This window comes from Pinus tabuliformis, chromosome J, assembly GCF_031772625.1.
Source record: "Pinus tabuliformis cultivar Carrire ecotype Pingquan chromosome J, CPIR1, whole genome shotgun sequence".
Lineage (NCBI taxonomy): Eukaryota > Viridiplantae > Streptophyta > Pinopsida > Pinales > Pinaceae > Pinus > Pinus tabuliformis.
Window position 1 is genome coordinate 878,793,492 of NC_142295.1, and position 13,219 is coordinate 878,806,710.

Sequence of the window (13,219 nt, forward strand, 5' to 3'; positions counted from 1 at the left end):
GATTATAAGCATCGAGATAATATTCTAGAAGTATTTTATCAGTTGGTTTGTAATCAGCAGATACTTTTTTAAGCATACCATTAAACCTTTTATTAGATTCTTCACAAGTCTCATTTTCTTTCTTTTAATTCTTTTGCTAAAAATCGATCTTCTTTCCTATCACCAAATTTCTCTCTAAAAGCATTAAGGAGGGAGTCAAATGAATCAATGATATGATCAATCCTATCCCTAAACCAATCCATTGCATCATGCTCAAAGGTCAAGACAAAGCATTTCAGTTGCACATCCTCATAATTATGAGCATTAGCAAATTTAGCCCACCAAGTCTGAAAAGCATATAAATGATTTTTAACAGTGATCGCATTATTTCCTTGGAAAGCGGGCAACTTGTCTATACCAATATTGGGAAGGTAATGGGGATAACCCTGGATGTTAGCAAAGTTAAGAGGCTCATAAATATCCATGATTTCGAGAACGAGAGGATTCAAGAAGAGTGAATAGATGTCACAGAGAGCTTCCTGGCCGAGATTGTCAAGGAGTATACAAGAAGAGAGCTTGTGTAATCTAGCTTTGAGAGCCCTTTCAGGATCCGGAGCCGGATTAGGCAAGCTACTTGGGTTCCTCCTAGTACATGCCCCTGTAAAAGATGAAGGAAGTGGAGTCGCCACCCGGACAGAGATCTAACGTAGACACAGAAGATGATATCATGAAAATGAGATGAATACAAATGGGTGAAGATGAAAGGATCAAATGATGAGAAGAGATTGAGAGGACCAAGGACAGAAAAACTTTGTCCCCAGCAACGGCACCAAAAAATGTTGTGCCATTTGACGGGCCAATGAAAAAGATGAAATGAGGAGATGAAGGGATGGAGAGAAAAGATTGAAAAATGTCGTGAACCCCGGCAACAAGATAAACTTGTCCCTGGCAACGACGCCAAAAAATGTTGTCGCACAAAGTGTCCAGGCACCGTGACAACGCTCAAAGTAAGGGTTGTCACTCTAATCCTTACTCACTCCATTTAGAGTCTCTCCTAGACAAGTCAAGGGGGGTAGTCCCTAGGGTGAATGAAGGAGGGTAACATGTGGAACACAAGCTTTAAGAGACTTAAAGATGAAAAACTTGATGAATGTGAAACAAGTCTTGGTTAATCGAGATGGATAGATCTCACAATTAAGACAAATAAGACACAACCACAAGATAGAAATGATTTTCAGACCAGTGCCTTAATGTTTAGTTAACCATAAACCAAATGAAAACAAATTATTCAAAGAAATTTGTAAATGTAATAGAAGTGACGATCATGGACAATTATATCAAAATATTAGCATGCAAAAATATTCTAGCAATTAAATTTCAAAAAATTTAAATACCATAAGAAACCATGAAATTCAAATGCTAAGCCATTCACAATCCTAGAATCAGAATGATTTTCTTTAATGACCAAGATCTAGGAAAAATTATCCTTCTCCTATAGTCAATCTTTAGAGACGATTTAAAAACTATTAAGTGTGTTTGACTATAGAGAAATAAAAAAGCCAATACCACACAATTTTCCTTTTAAATTTTACCTTTAACATAAAAAAGACACCAAGAAGAAACTTTAGATTAACAATTTAATTATTCCTTAGGCAATTTTTAATGTGCTAAGCTTATGAAGCAAATTTAACGTGGTAAATGATCAATTAAATTTTTTAATGTGACAAATGTAAAATAATCAAAAAAGACTTAATGAATTAAATTTTAATGGGCCAAAGGCCACATAAAAATTTAAGTTTTTTAATGTGAAAGCGCAAAGTCCTCTTTTGATTTAAAACTCTATAAATATCAAAGTCACATAAAAATTATTTTTTTAAAATTTTTTAGTTTTTATTTTAAACAAAATCAAAATAAATAAATAAAACCAAAGTCATTAATATCAAAAAAATTAAAACAGAATAAAAATAAAAAAGTGAAAAGCAACCAAAGAATGAAATACAAATCAAAGTTAAAATTAAAATATATATATATATATATATATATATATATATATTTGAGATTTCTTTCAAGTTTAAATAAAAAACAAAACACAAAAAAAAAAATGAAATGTGAACCAAACAAATTGAAAAAAAAGCAACCCAATAAAAAAATTTCAAATTTTAATAAAGCCAAAACCTAACAATACAAAAAAAGGGTATTGGAAAATCGGGTTCATTTGTTTGTATGAAGGTTCAGCATGGCAGCGGCAAAGGAGCTCAACGGAGAATGATGATGCCAACACGCAAAGGAGAATGCACTGTGGACAAGATCTGAGGAGAAATAATGTTGCAGGTCTGAGCAGCGTTATGGGAGTGCCTTGCAGGTTGACGGCAATGGAGGAGAATACTGGCTGAGCGAAGGATGGAGTGAGGGCAAACACAGTAGAGAGCACAGGAGATGGCAGAGCAGGAGATCGGGCAGATTCAAAGGAAACGAGCAATGGCAGTGTTAGAAGAAGGACGTGGATAGATAAGGGAGCTTGGGTAGCAGTGTTGGAGGGTGAGATTGCAGGTTGAAGGAGTCAAAGAGATAAGGTAGCGTTTGGAGAGTGAACGAAAATGGTGGCGAGGGAGGTTGGCAACAATGGCAGTAGCAGAAGGGAGCTTGTGCAGGGATGAGAAAAGATTGCGGTTTTTAGGGGCGACAACAGTGTAGCAATTAAAAAAAAATATTGCAGCGGATGGAAAACCCCAAGCAGCAGAGAAAAGAGAGGCTTCCAAGCAACAAATGGTAGCCTCAAAAAACCCAGAACAAACCCAGAAAATTCAAATTTCACACCAATATATTTTTTGCTTTATATTTCCTTCTAGGAGAAACTAATTACAACCACAGATTTAAAATTCTCAAACCCTCTAACTATAAAAAGAATAATGCCCCTGCAAAATGATATGGAGGCCAAATCTTACACTCCAAGGCCTAGATCTGGCTTCAAATAAAATTTTCCTTTCATAATTGTACCTGCAAGAACAAAGACAAAACACCCAAATAATATATACAATGACGAAATTAGAAACTCCAAAAATCCAGTAAGATAATTACAATAATTACAAGCTGAAGGCTCTTGGTAGCCAGATCTATCATTATGCCACACAGAAATTAAGAAATTTAAATTTTAAAAGGAGGTGCTAACTTGAAACCCTCATGCATTACAAAACAAAAATCTTAAGATAAGCCCGGAGCTAATTTAGTTGGGCTCTTCAGGAAATACAGATCAGGAGTTAGCTGGTGCAACTGAAAACTTCCCCTAACGCCCGATAATCTAACTCAAGATTTCCCTGCAAAACTCGATCTAGCCATTAAAAATGGAGCAAGAAAATAATAATTAAATTCAAACAAATAGAGATACCAGTTATTATGTTCAAAAATTAAATTATTATTCAAACCCCAGCAATTGAGCAAGATACCTGTACTCAAATCACTCTTCAAAAGCTACAATCAATGGCTTTAGAAAAAATTATGCATGAAATAAAACATTTTGCAGCATTCCCATGAAAAGTAACACTAGCGTATTTTTACCCCAAAGTCTTTCTTTATTATCTAGAAAAAAATTACATCAGAGCTTCTTGCTAAGCACATGACTCAACGATCGGATAGATCGACTAACAAATGACTTCCTATTTAAAGATAAATCCTCCAATGGCTAGCTCGAGTGATCCTCGCAAAGTAATCTCAATCGTTGATGAAAATCAAAATTTCCTTTAATCTCATCCATCGAAATATTTAATTTTTTGAAAAAATTTGAAATTTTCATTTAAATGCATTTTAATTAACTCAAAAATAGAATTTTTGAATTAATTTCCCCAAAAATTTGACTTTGACTTAACCCCCAGGGATCAAAGGTTTAAAATTTATCAAAATAATTAATTTACCTTAGTCTCGGGACCTCTTAAAATTTAATTTTTTAGAACTGACGAATTTTGCCTTGGGAGAATTTAAATTTACCTAAGACTTAGAATTAATTAAATTTTTGTCTTAGGATTTTAATTAATTTTGGGCCAAAGAATTTAATTAATTAACCTATGAGGGGATAAATTATTTTCCCAACCCTCAAGACACTTTACATCATGATTTTCATATTTTTTACATCATAAGGGGGGAAACCCATTTGTAATAGACCCTTACAGACTACCCATTTCTGCGACACAACTATAATCTAGCAAACCAAGTAATTTGTAATAAGATAATCTAACCAAATAGTTGGGATTATTCTCAAATTACTTCTACATAGACTCAATCTAGAACACTGGGACTCGCCTAAGATCCTAGCGACAAAATCTATTCCAACTTTGGGGTAAGACTGGAGGGAAAAACTCTGTCGATCATCCGAAAATGAATCGGTGAGACGAAAAACCTCCTAGAATGGAAATAGTCACTAGAAAGGTAGGTTTACCTAGGTCATTACATACATGACACGGGTCCGCTGAGATTATTTACATTATACACATGAAAAATGGGTTTACATAACATATTGGAAGTCTTGGTGATGATGATAGTTGGACGGCATGAACACATCGATCAAGCATTATCCCTTTTGCGAAAAAAAGGAGTGTACTGCCATGGGTCAATGACACGTAGTGGTCAACATGCCCCACCTGAAAGGGGGAATCTTATACATCATGCTCTAACCCCTTGAGCCCCGAGTAGTTAATCAAGAAATCCATAAAAAGGCAAAAGGCATAAAAAGAAGGGTGGAAAAATCAAGGCCATAGCACCTCATGTACCACGATTTCTCCTTCCTACACATTATAAACCCAAGTGTGGGCTTCCCTCTTATTAGCTACCCTTGTACCCCAACTTGCGACCCAGAGCTGCCCCTTTTAATTCCCTACTTCATTCGCCTATTTGTCACATGCTACCACCTTTTGAAGGATGTACCTTAACTATATTATCCCCTTTAGAAGTAGAAACCACCTAATAGGATTATTGGTTAACCCCGTTTGGAGTTTAGGAGACATTGGCACATCCTGAAGCCCGTTATGGAAGGGCAAGCCATTATGAAGTCCCCACCTATGGTCCATTATTAGGTAAACTCATTTACTCAATTTCTCTAATGACTTGTTGTACTGGAAGGCTAGGGGACGCATTGGATCTTATGCAGGATTGTAGATGGTTTCCATTTGGGGCTTGGTCTCCCTATACAGGGTCCTAATGCTCCAGAGGGCTACATTGGCACATGTAGGGTAAGCGTTGAGAGCCATGGGCCTCCACAGTAGCAAATTGCACTCCATGGATCCCCATAACCACTCAGAGATTGCTTGTGGTTCACTTATTGGACGAGGAGGATGCACCTGATCCATCATGCCCAGTCGGTCCCAGATCTACACCATACACTTGGAAGTTGATCCAAGACTTGCACGATGATGTGATATCACGTACACCATTATCCTAGCCCTTGCAGGCGATCTACAGGCATCTTCGATTTGTTTGGAGACCCATGAGGACACTTGTGTGCCCCCACATGTCATTTGGAGCAACACAAGTTCTTACAAGTGGCCAACCCCTTGTCCACTGCTTTTGAGGGTCTTATTCTTCATTGTGGCACCCATGGACCTTATTAGGCCTCTTAGAGGACCCTATGAGATGCATGGATTACTGTTTGACCTCTTGAGAGGCTTTATTTTTCATTTATGAGCTATTTTGGTGGGCTTGTCATCAAAAGTTGTATTATCAAAACATTATTTTATTTTTGGGGCTTATGTATGCCAAGGAGGCTAATTTGAACCCCTAAGTTGTGTATAAATACAACTGAGATGAGTTCATTTGCTCATCATCATTTTGGTTGGGATCTATTATCTCTTTTGAGATTTTTGCACCTTTTCTAGAGGATGAATTGGAGCTTTATGGATGAGTTTTGATGTGTCGATATTGGTTTATCCTCTATTGGAGCTTTTTTATTGTCAAGTGTGAATGGTTGGATATACTCTATTACATGTAAGTATATGCTTTTTTATTTTATTCTTGTTTGTTTTTGTCATATATGTTGGATTGGGATTTTTGTTGTTCTAGGGCTAATTGTTGCATGTTTTTATTGCTTAAAATTGTGGAATTTGTCTCTATTATAACATCTCTCAATGTATGTGCCATGTAATAGGAGCGAAATCTCCTAGGGATAATTCTATCAACAAATTTGACCTTGACAAGCCATTCCTCTTGCACATCGAAGTATAAAAGCTGCAAGGTTGCTTCTTCTTGACCTAGAAGACAAACGAAGTGATCTTGAGGCCTCCTTGACTGGGAACCAAGAACTCCTGCTCATATTCAACATAGACTCCATTATCCCAAAGATTAAGGCACTGATCTATTAAGGGTGGTCACTAAAAATTATATCTCTCACATCCTTCTAGGACTAGCCACATTAGGGTACCTAGGGCATCAATTTCCCAACAAGCTAGTCATCAAAAGAATTTGACATCCTAGGGTCTCCTACGTTGGCCTTTCCTCTAGCTCTCCTCCAATTTTGAAGACATTCCGACGATGGAGTTGGGAGAAAATCCAAGCCCTAGCTCCGGGATCAAAACTTGCCTTGCCATCCCCAAGGCTAGTACCTCATAGGGTCAAAACAACATCTTTGAGTGAAAATAATTTATTTGATCATTTCCCCACCTTGTCTAGGGTAAGAATATCATTGGTTGCCACATACTTTCCTAATACCCTGCACTGGGTTCACTTGATCCCCGTGTGGTCCCGCTCCTTTAAAAGATCATTCTTCAAGAACCATCCGAGATACCAATTCTAACAAGGATTTTAGGGATTGGGGAACTCCTTCACAAGTCTTATCCCATAAGCCTAATCTTCAAAATCCTTTCTTCCTTTCCCTAGAATACATAGTACCTTGCTTAGAAAGCAAGTAAGCTCCATCCTTCAAACTTTTCTAGGAAAGGATTTGTTTGGGTCACTCATATCCATTGACTTATCATCTAGTTTTAATCACTGGAACTAGTGAACGGACCGGTCCACCTAATAAACCAAGTTTCAAACCAAGACTGGTTAGATCTCAATGAATCTGTTTTAAAAAACACATGAAATAATTATTTTATATTGAAAAAATCTATTTTTAAGATTTAAAACCATGATTCCAAACCCATAGACACAAAATATGCAAAGTTTTCTCATATAAATACCATGTAAAGGTGAATATATTAAATTGGCACCGAGCGGAATACATATCAGCAACAAAATTAATGAGGTTCTAAATGGCCTCTAGAGTTCAAAAACAAAGCCTACAAACTATGGGGCCACTGCCCTACTACAAATATACATATATGATATTAGTGATCAACATTATCACTTGAAACTTCTCATCATGATCAAACTCAGTTGGTTGAGTCTCGACTCCCAAACTTTGCAACTGCTTGAGTCACAAACTTCTCTATTGGTTCAGTGATTTAAGTCTCAAACTTTTCAAGGTATTCTGCCCTAATATGCCCTATTACTTCATTTGGTGCTCCACATGGCTTTACATGGCCTCCTATCCCAGCCATGTGTTGCTTGAACCTGTTAATACCCCCTCCTGCAATAGATTTTTGGTAATATTTGCAGATTATTTTGCCATCAATCATATCACAATGAGCCCATGCAATATCCCTGGCTTTTAGAGGCATGATGACTACTACTTAGCTCAAACTCTCTGTTGTTCCACTACTCCAGTAAAAACTCAACACTCTCCAAGCTCCCAATCAAACTCACAAAAACTCCAAATGAGATGTGTGAGACAAATGAGAGGGGTAAGCTCCTTTTAAAAGCTTGGAAAGGGTTTATTGGAGGGAGTGCTTTTGGAGGGAAACAACCCTTATTTTCCCTCCAAAACACCCTAGAATCTTCCTAAACCGCACTGTGTGGGTCCGTCACGGCCTTGGCAATGAGCTGATCGGTTTAGGACAAGGATCGGCCAGTTTGACCATAAACTGATCGGTTTCATCCTAAATCGACCGGTTATGACCCGTTTTTGTGAATCTCAGGCGAAGAGAAGGCATAAACTTGCTTTTTGTACCGGTTTGACCCATTCGACCAATGAACCAGCCGGTTTGACCGGTTTCTAGTTCAAGTTGGTCGATTTTAAAACACTACTTATCATTCATTAGTGACTCCATACATATCGGGTCTCCTCCCATTGGTGAAATTCTGTAAATAGAAGGTAGCCTTAGCTGAGGTAATAGTGGGCTAAGCCTCCATTTGTTTCCCTTGGCCTAGCAATTTCCCATTAGAGATCCCCCTCAGGTCCTCTGCTAGTTTGAGTGGTAACTGGAGGCAAGGTTAAATTTCTCAGGGAAGGGCTTAAGGCGAATTTCAAGGATTATGCTTAATGTATGTATCTTATAATTGAGGTTCCTAGTTCATGGTATTCTTGTGAAAGCTTGGATTCCCAATGATCCTTGAAGAATTACCCTTAATAGTGTACGGGACCACACAGGACCAAGTGGACCCGGGGGGTAGGTCAAGAGGGTAGGGTTTAGCAACCAACTTGACCTATTCCGGAGGGGGAAAGGGACAAAAGAAAGAATTTTAATGCAAGACAACGTGAGGGTCCCAATAAGGCTTCAGCCTAAGGAAACCAAGTGCAAGATTCAATCTCCGGGTTAGGGCTTGAGATATCTCAAAATCCCACCGTGGAAATTTCTTCAAAATTGGAGGGCACCTAGGAGACACACCAGCGCATTAGGGTCCAAGAGATCGAACTTTTTTGCTAGGTGGTTTGCAAGATAAATGATGTCCTAGGAGACCTAATGGGCTAGGCCTAGAGGAAGAGAGGGGGTTCGATGAGAAAGGTTTAAGATGATCACCTTTGGGTAGACCAATGCCTAATCCTTTGGGAAGAAATGGAGTCAAATAGAAATGTGACTATGGAGCTTCGAATTTTCTAGGTCAAGGAGGCCTCAAAGACAACTCCGCTTGGCACTAGGGCAACAGCAAAAGCAGCTTCAAAGACTTTATACTTCGTTTTGCAAGATAAATGGCTTATCAAGATTTATTTCAGTAATGAAACATCCCTAGAAACATTCATTCATTATACATGGCCCATACATAAAGCATTCACTATCCAGAAACAAAATTTCCACAACTTCACATAAGGGATGCAGCAAATAAGCCCTAGTATAGCGAAATCCCAACAACAATGTATGTGACAAAATTAGAAAGAAAGAATAGCATTAAAATGTACTTACATGTATGTTGCATTTAATTATGCAAGGAGTTATTGCTCTGTGATCTCATACCCGATTGGGATCAGCAAAGAGAAAAATATAATGGCTAATACAATCTAATAATGATCCCCAATCCAAATGGTCATGCATGTAGCAAGCGACCGATCTATGCTACAAAGATAAGAGATCACACCTTGAATCCTCGCATGTCGAGGAAGGGTTTTGAGTTCGATGTAGACCACTTGAGCAATCCAACACGTTTGCACCAGATCTCTATCCTTGCACATAAACACAACTAAACAAGGACAACAATTGATCTTCCTCGAAAGATCGTCAGATCAAAAGAAATAGATATGATCATATAACATATTGAACACAAATTCATGTAAGGGAACATAGATTTTTATTAACCATATAAATGAAAATACATCAAATGTATACCTTCAACAAATAAGATCCTCTCCTCCAACTTGCAGTATGGTCTCCTCTCCCAAGACAGCAGAGCTCTCGTGCTATAGTTTGGATACTCTCCCCCTTTCCCTCTTGGTGAGATTATAAAGGCTCATTCCATCCTCCAGGAGAATGTATCTAGACACCTAGGGGCTTGAGAAGTTAGGAAACTTCTACAATAATGGACCCCTAGCCAACTCATACACAAGTGGGTCAAGTTGATCTCCTTGGGAATGACAAACTCTAGAAACATTTTTCACAATTATGAGCTTTTTCTCAATTATCTCAATTATGAAATAAATATTATCTCATAATTATAATATTTTGGCAAAATAATTATGAGAAATTGCTCAATTATGTAATTTCACCCATTTATCATGGGATAAATCTCACATAAGTAAAAGAAAAGGTGAAAAGGGATGCATTTAAGCCAAACAACTGAGGTAAGTTGATATTGGGTTTCTCTCACTATAATGGACTAGCAAAATAGGGTTATCACAATGTATAAGAATATATCCAACCATCTAAAAACTTACCATCAAGAAGCTCCAAGACATGAAAATTATCCAAACATCAAAATCCATTTCATGCTCCAAAAATTCGTCCTCCAAGAAGGATAGCGAAAATCTCTAAAAAGATACATGTTCCAAATCCAAATGATGATGTTAAAATGATTCACATCACTTGTATTTATACACTTCTAATGAGTTTGATTTAGCTAATTAGGCCTACATTAGCCCCTAAAATAAAATAATGTGCAAAATAACTAACTTTTGGTGACAAGCCCACCAAACTAGCTCACAAACAAAAGAATAAGCTTCTCAAGAGGTCGAATGATTAATAATACATGTCAGTGGGCCTTCTAAGAGACCTGATGATGTCCATAGGTGCCATAATGAGAAATTGGACTCCCAAAAGTAGTGGACAAGGGGTTGGCCCTTGTTCTCCAAATAATAAACCTGTGGTGCTCTCAATGGGTGTGGCGGTACACAAGTAACCTCATGGGTCTCCAAGTAAATCAAATATGCCTATAGACCATTTGTAAGAGCTCAAACAATAATGTAAGTGATGTCACATCAACATACAAGTACTGGGTCATCTGCCAAGTGCATGATACAACTGTGGGATCGACTGGGCATGGTGAACCAGGTGCATCTTCCTCATCCAATAGATGAAACTCGAGTAATCTCTGAACATCTATAGGGATCCATGGAATGTTGTCTACGGTTGTGGAGGCCCATGGCCCTCTACACACACCCTACATGTGCCAATGTAGCCCTCTAAAGGGTTATAACCCCATATAGGGAGACCAAACCAAAATGGAGACCATTTGTAATCCTGCATAAAATCCAATGTGTCCTCTTGCCTTCTAGTACAACAAGTCATTTAAAGAAATCGAGTTAAACAGCTTGAAAACCATGGACAACAAGTGGGCACTTCATAATGCCATGCCCTTCTATAGTGGGCTTTGGCATGTGCTAATGTCTCCAAGCTCCCAGAGGGGTTAACCATGTGCCCCATTAGGTGGTTTCTATTTTTGAAGGGAATGATATGTCCAAGGTACATCCTTCAAATGGTAGTGGCATTTGATAAAGTGATCGTACGGAGTAGGGGATGGATGGGGCAATCCTGGGTCACATGCCAAGGTACAAGGGTAGCTAATAAAGGGGAAGCCCACACTTGGTATATAATGTAAAGGAGGGAGCAATAGTGGTACATGAGTCACCCTAGCCTTGATTTTTCCACCCATCTTCATTTGTCTTTTGCCTCATGCATTGGCTTTTGCCCACGTGCTAAATGTGTTTGTCCTGGCCATCTTTTGCATTTTGTGGTACATTTTCCTATTGAATGTGTCCAATTATGTTTTTACTTTTCTTTTCAATTGCATCAACCTCCGAGGCATCGTTCCAGGCCCGACCCAAGGTGTGGGCAAGGGGAAGGTTGTTGAAGAATCTAGTGTATTTAGAGATTACAATGATTCTTCTAATGCATGATAACAATTTGTGAAGTATTTATACAATTTATCTTAGCTTAATGTTTCCTTCATTATTAGTGTGTATAGTTAGCTTCGTCAAACTGCTATCAAAACAAAAGCGACAAGAACACAAATATTTGGCTTTCTGCCAGGGCCAAAACCTCTCCCTCTTGGAAAGGAAAACCCATGCAAAATTCTTCTTATACAGATTCCAATTGACAAATGCCATGACCATGACCCTTGATACATTCTGCCACTCCAAGACCAAGACATCAATCCTACTCCTCGAGCACTGCTGAGATCATCATGATTACTACTGCTATACTTAGGTCACTGCTGCACCTTCACTTGAGATCTTCATTAAGATCACCAGTACTGAGATCTTTACATCAGATCCACCGAGATCATTTACCAAGACAACTGAGATATGAGAGTTATATCGAGATCAAGCTCAAGATCTTATAACTATCATACGATTGTGTATCATAGAGATCATTCCTTAATATCAATACATACAATGATCATATACTGTGTCTATCTTGTATGTTAACATTATTATGGATCTGACTGGGAGAATGTCGAGATGGTATATGAACTGATCTTTTATATAGTGATGTCGAGAATGTAGCCCTACTTCACAGCTGATCATTATACCAAGACTACCACAGGGATACCATCTTAATTCACTTCATCAATGATATGTCGAGACTGTGGTTGTGCCTGGAAAGAATGCCAAGGTTACTAGAGGCAGATCCAAATCCTTATTCGAGGCTACTTCTGAGATTGAATACCCTTCACTGCAATACCGAGGTTGTCATGATTATGCCGAAAATGTGTCTAGCCCAGAACTCATACTGCGTCCTCATCCGAAATCTTCTCTGCTCCATTCATTTGAGTTTTAGCTTGACTATGCCTTCAACTTCACAGGTATATCGAGAGCAAGATCTAGTTCAGAACCTATGTCAATGTTGCGTCCTCATCAAAGACAATCCATACATCTGAGATCTATCCATGACTGCACCTAACAGGTATGCTGAGATCATCCATCTGAGATCTACACCTTCTATTCATACATATGCTGAGATTAGGGTCACTACTCCATCCAATCGAGGTATGCACCTTCATAGGTATGCCGAGATGAGATCATCCCAAGTTCTTCTGCTCCTTATACCCATCCGAGGAAGCAGTTGAACTAGATCTCTCCACCTTAATGCGAATCTTCTGCGCCTTTAATCACCCGAAAAAATTCAGAGATAAATTGTGAGTTCTCTTGTGTAATTTGCATTGACCCTAAGTGGGTAGTGTTTGTTCCTATTTGATCTGACTTATACTTGTGAACCGATGTGTCATTTCCTTGAGCCGACATGATTTCCATTTACGCATTTAATTCATTCTCGGAGCCGACATTAAGATCTCTTCTTTGTGTTTCTTGCAGATTTCATAGTGCTTGCTCTTGAAGGATTTTTCTTGGTCTTGGAAGGTTGCTTTAACATCAATACATTTTACATAGGCTCTTAAGAGAGCTTCTCTACACATGACATGACTCTTTGACATAGTAAGAAAATCCTAAGGACATCAAGAAGACGTCTTTTACCTAGTGACACTTCTTGCTCATGAAACCCATGTAGCAAGGCAT

At 38.3% G+C, this 13,219-nt stretch overlaps 1 protein-coding gene across 5 annotated transcripts in view; it reads right to left on the minus strand.

The window, feature by feature from the left end:
* Positions 1 to 13,219, minus strand: part of LOC149229484 (thylakoid lumenal P17.1 protein) — a 301,289-nt gene that overhangs the window by 227,971 nt on the left and 60,099 nt on the right. For 2 of the 5 annotated variants that reach the window (XR_016247290.1, XR_016247291.1), the window contains exon 3: positions 2,925 to 2,976. The exons of the other annotated variants lie outside the window; for them this stretch is intronic. The gene's annotated coding sequence lies outside the window, so the exon portion shown is untranslated. The remainder of the gene's footprint in view (positions 1 to 2,924; positions 2,977 to 13,219) is intronic. 5 annotated transcript variants of the gene reach the window in all.